The following is a 5,667-nucleotide window of genomic DNA, read 5'->3' as shown; positions in this document are numbered from 1 at the left end:
TTATTTGGCTTCCCTTAAATGTGCCCTTGCATAACAGTCCCTTCATTAAGCTCCCCACTAATGCTCCCATTTGAGTGTGCCATTCTTGTAGGACCTCGAAGGATACAAATAATGAGAGCTCCTATTTGGAAATCAGAAGGTGTGGGCTACAGCTGAGAACCTCTTACAAGTTGACCATGTGAACTGGGCAAGTTGCGTGTCCTTTCTGGCCTTGGTTTCTTCATTTGTGAAATGGGGATGATGGTGAGGTCATCTTTCAGTTAAAACAGGCTATAATTCTGTTTCCACTAGAGGTGTAGTGGGCAGGGCTCTGGAGGAAAATAAACATTAGTTTCAATCCTGGTTTTTATACTTTCTAAGTGTGTGGCCTTGGCCAAGTCTCTCAATCTCTTTAAATCTGGGTTTGCATCTTCAGTAAAACATGGAAGGTAACTCTTTCCTTGCAAGTTGAGGTGGTGCTTGCTTTGGCAGCACATATACTAAAGTTGGAATGATACAGAGATTAGCATGGGCCCTGCACAAGCATGACACACAAGTTGAGGGGGAGGATTAAATAAAATTACACGTTTGAAAGCAGCTAGGATAGTTCTCATTACACAGGAGGCCTCCAATCCATGGTAGAACCTTTCTCTTCTTTCCTGGCTTTCTTGAAGGGAAAATGCCAAAGCACGAGGGAAAAGAAGTTTGTTGGCTCTGGGATTTCCATTCTTTCCACCTCTAATTCTGTTTATTTATATTTGCTTACATCTTAGCTCACAGACTCCAATTCATTTATCCCTTCCAATCTGTCTGCAGATTTCTCCCTGGAGCCATTGCTTCAAAAGGAGGGCAGGTCTGTGGTTAGCTGGAGGAAGCGAACCCGAAGGATCAGGCTCCAGGTACTGTGCTACTCGGCTGACCTAGTGTTCTGACTAGGACAAGGATTTCTTTCAGCTCAGAGCTCCCTGGGACAGCTGACACATTTCAGGGACCTTACTTTTCTTCTTTATGCAGAAGTCATCCTCATACCCATAACTGAAGGATCGGGCCTCTAATTTTTCACGTAACCATTCATACCTGGATTTTAGGTCACAGGGAACTCTCATCAAACTCAATTGTAGTCCTGTTCACCCCCAAACTTCCCATAAGTGATTTTGTAAAGTATATAGAGTGGGACTCTTAAAATTTTTGCTTCAAGTTTCAGTATTTAAGTGCATGAACTGCCACAGATAGGTCTAGATGTGGACAAAGCTGTGAGTGAAAAAACGTTTATTATTAGTTTCTTCCATATATTTTCAGTGTTCTCTTCTTACATTTCAGCATCTCAGCCTCCAGGTACCCAACATCTGTAACTGCCTGCAGTTCACCAGAGACCCCTTGCAGTCAAATAGACCCCTGTAATTCTACCCCTATTGAGTATATAAACTTACGTGTCTGCCCGTACCCACTGAATGCTCTCAAATATGTGATAACTTGATCGGTTCTTTTGCCTATCCACCCATTCATCCGCCCACCCACTTTAACAGTTAATTGACATATGCTGATTGGAGATGCACAAAATGTGGTGATAGGCTTTGTGTAATCATTTTTTTAAAATGTCACACATAGTTTCAGAAAATATCGAGTGTATTTGCAGGCCCAAAACAAATTAAAAAGATAAAAAATTCTCTCACAATAATACTAGTGCAAGTAAGGGCTAAGTATCCAAAAGTGAGAATAGACATTGTTGAGGTTCAGAAGAAAGAGGAAGCACAACAGGGAAAGAGTAATCAGGACTGTCTTAGAGAAGATATGGGAATAGAGCCAGACCTTAAAGGATGAGTAGAGTTTCTGTAAGTAGAAAGAAAGGGGGGAGGTACCAGGGAAGGGATGGGGGCAGGGGAAATGAGAAAGATAGGAGATAGAATTCTAAAAGTAGACCTGTTTGACTGGAGTATAGCATTTGCAAAACTAGCTGTGCTAAGATTGGAAAGGTTGGTTGAGACTGGTTTCTGGAAAAGAGGCTGGAATGTGAAGCTGGGAAGCATAAGCATTTCCTACAGGTAATAAAGAGCTCCTGAAGATTTTTCTAGCCAGGGAGAGCTATCTAGTAGAAGTCTGCAGAATGACTTTGAATATGGAGTGTTTGCATTGTCTGTTGACTCACTGATTCACTGATTTCATGCAACAAGAGCTTAATGAGCCCTCCTAAGTGCTTAATTCAATGATCATAGCTGGACACTAGTTATTATGTCCTAGTTCCTTCAGAAATCAAAGGAGCCCTTGCTTTGGGGAGAGCTTCTTAATTCATCATGACCAAATATTTAACCCAGAGAGAAGGAATACAAATAACCACTACAGTTAATTCTTTTTTTAAAAAAAATATTTTTATTGTAAAATTAAACACAGACACAAAAACCCAAACCAAACCAATGTGTGGCTTAGTGAAATTATTATACAGTGAACACTGTTATAACTACCACCAAAATCAAGAAATAGAATTGCCAGCCACCCCTATTATAACCCCTTCACATGCCTCATCCCAACACAATCCCTTCCTATCTCCAGAAGTAATCACTATTGTGACTTTTATAATAATTACTTATTTGCATTTATTTATGGTTTTATCACTCAACTGAGCATCCCTAAACCCTATAGTTTATTTTTTCCCATTTTTTAAAACTTGATATGTTTTTTAGGTCTCTTTTAATTTATGGTTTCCTCCTTCCACATCTTTCTTTTCCATATAGTTTATCTGGTAACAAATTTGGGTCATTTAGCCTGTCAAGTTTCCTACAGTCAGATTTGCTGGCTGCTCACTCATGGTACAGTTCAATGTGTTCCTCTGTCTTCTCTATTTCCTGCAAATTGGGAGCTGAATCTAGAGGCTTGTCCTGACACAGGTCTGATGCCTTTAACAAGGTTAAGGTAGTATTATGTTTTGTGTCTGGTTTACGCTGTTCTTTAATGTTAGTCCTAGCAGATCTTCAATGTCTACATCCGTTAATTCATTGGGAGTTGAAAAATAGTAATATTTTAATTTTATATGTCCTTTTAATTATCACCTGGCATACTTTTATAAAGAGACACTTTCCCTCATCTACTATTTTGTAACATAGTACTATAATTCATATAGGATAGCTAGGATGAGGTTTGATTATTTCCTTTTATTTACCCAGTTTTCAAGATGACAGTTGGATCATTGTTTCTTCAGAAGGTGACCAGTTATTATTTTTAAGATATATGTCATAATCTCTTGGATTTATATATATTTATATTTGATTAGTTTCAATCTATTGTAAAGCTCAAATCTTTGGCCAGTGGAAAACTCTTCAAGGTGCTTCCTGAGATCTTCTGACACGACCCTAGTAGTTTTTGATAGCTTCCTTCTAACTGCATGTCAGGATGTTCCAAACTCATCATAAACATTTCCTGCCTTAGACCTGGAATTAGCCATTTCTCCAAGAAATCCTGGTTTAGTTCAATGGGCTATGTCATTTGAAGATCAAATCTGAATGCTGGAGATGAGCATTGCTGTTGGGTTGACTTTGTTTTTAAACCCTTTTAGTGTAAAGAGCTGGACTAGACAAATACCCCATGAGTTTATACTGATATGTCTAATTCAGATTCATATCTATATTGTTTATTTAACATCTTATATTATCTACATAGTTCCTTTAACTAAAAAATCCTTTGAGGCGTGGGAGATGGTAGAATTAGAATGTCCCATAATTAGCATTTGCTTTTTTCTACTTTATATATACAACATCCTCAGAATAATAATATTTGTACTATTACTGACATTATTTTTAGTGAAAGCAGATAAAATGTTTTTTGCATATGCTAATCATCTCCCCAATTTTTATAGTTGTAGTATATTTGCAGTTGAATCATATACTAGACTGTCTACCTTTCAACCCTCATTTAGTTTTTTATCTACAAGTAACTATATATCTGATATTCACCAGCAGTACCTGACTGAAACTTGTTCTTTAGAAGACTCCTTAGGAAGGGCTCATGGGAATAATATTCTCTGAGTCTTTACATGTTATTAGCAGCTTGTGATTTCCTGGATAAAAAATCCTTAGTTCACATTTTCTCTCCTTGAATATTTTAAATACATTACTCTAATTTCTTCTAGCAAAAAGCTTTGCTGTCAAAAAAAAAAATCTGAGGATAAATTAATTTGATTTCCCTTGTAAGTTATATGCTCCTTTTGCTTAAATAACTGTTTTTTTTCCCCTTTTCTTTTAAATACAGTTTTTTTTCCTGGAATATGTCCTGGTTTTTGTCATTCTGGGTCAATATTCTCAGGCACAGGGTATGTTTTTTCAACATATAGTTCAAATCACTTTATTATATTAGGAAAACTTTATTGAATTACAGTTTTTGATATTTTCTTTGTTCTCTTTTTCTTGGGATTCTTCTGTTCCTTTGCTTTCTTCTTTAGGGTTTCCTAGTAGTTGTATATTGGATCCTCTTTGCCTATCTTCCTGTTGACTCTTTTTAATGTAAACTCCTATTGTTTGGATTTTACCATAATTCATAAGAGGTCTGGGCAAATGTGCACCTATTGCTAACTGATTTGTGATTTGGGGATAATGACTGACCATGGTCTTTTATATTATTTTCTTCCTACTGCGGGGGCGGGAGGGGGGACACTGGAAAAACTGAGCTGTAATCCCCAATGGATAGTATACATTTCCAGTAGAATAGTAGGCCAGTAGAAAAGACAGTTTGGTGTCCTGAGACTTTTGTTTTCACTCAGACCATGCAGTCTAAAAATCTGAGATTGGTACCTCCTATCTTTATGAGATTAGAAATCTTTGCTTTTTCTAAATACTAATGCCCATGGGGCACAGAAAACCTCACTTTCATCAAGCATATAAATTTGAGAAGATTTCACTTATCTGTTTCACCATAGAACCCAAAATAGCAATGATGAGAATGGCTCTCGAGGCTATTCTTGATATGAACAAATGCATGGAAGCCAGTCTGAGCAAAACATGACTTATGGCTTAATAGAATATTTTCTAATGGAGAAGGGATAAAATAATTGTCCTCCAACATCCTGTGTTCTGTGTGGTTCAGAGAAAAACCACTCATTATAATAGTGTGAAGTTGCTGGTCCACATGACCTGGACTTTTGTTTCTGAATTACAAATTTAGTGACTTAAACAATACAGATTTATTCTCATACAGTTCTGGAGGGCAGAGTCCAAAATGGATTAAAATCGAGGTGGGTTAAAATCAAGTGTTCCTTCCTCAGAAGGAACCCTTCTGAGACTGGGGCAGAATTTGCTTCCCTGCCCTTTTCAGCTTCAGGTAGCCATCAGTATTTCTTGGCTTGTGGCCCTTTCTTTCCATTATCAAAGCGTATCACTCCAATCTCTACCTCATCACTTCACTTTCTCTCTGCAGCCACATCTTTGCATTCTTCTTATAAGGACACTTGTGATTACATATAGGGTCCACCTAGATAATTCACAATATTCTCCCTATTTCAAAATCCTTCACTTAATCAAAGTCCCTATGGTCATGTAAGGTAAAATTCATAGGTTATGGGGATTAGGACATGGATATCTTTGGGCGGCCACTATTTAGCATACCATATGCATAACAGTTTTGCACCAGAGAATCCCTAATAACAGAGGGAAGTACACTCATTTCCAGGTTGGTGATAAGGTTGAAGCTCAAAATAGTCTCCTG

General features: G+C 37.6%; 1 non-coding gene across 1 annotated transcript; it reads left to right on the top strand.

The window, feature by feature from the left end:
- Window positions 1–455: 455 nt before the first annotated feature.
- On the top strand, window positions 456–562 carry LOC115526507. The gene has a single exon (XR_003972613.1). It is a non-coding gene; the product is annotated as a U6 spliceosomal RNA (small nuclear RNA).
- Window positions 563–5,667: the final 5,105 nt, after the last annotated feature.

Source organism: Lynx canadensis, chromosome A1 (genome assembly GCF_007474595.2).
Source record: "Lynx canadensis isolate LIC74 chromosome A1, mLynCan4.pri.v2, whole genome shotgun sequence".
Classification (NCBI taxonomy): Eukaryota; Metazoa; Chordata; class Mammalia; order Carnivora; family Felidae; genus Lynx; species Lynx canadensis.
Note: the sequence above shows the minus strand (reverse complement) of the source record. Positions and strands in the feature narration are given on the sequence as shown.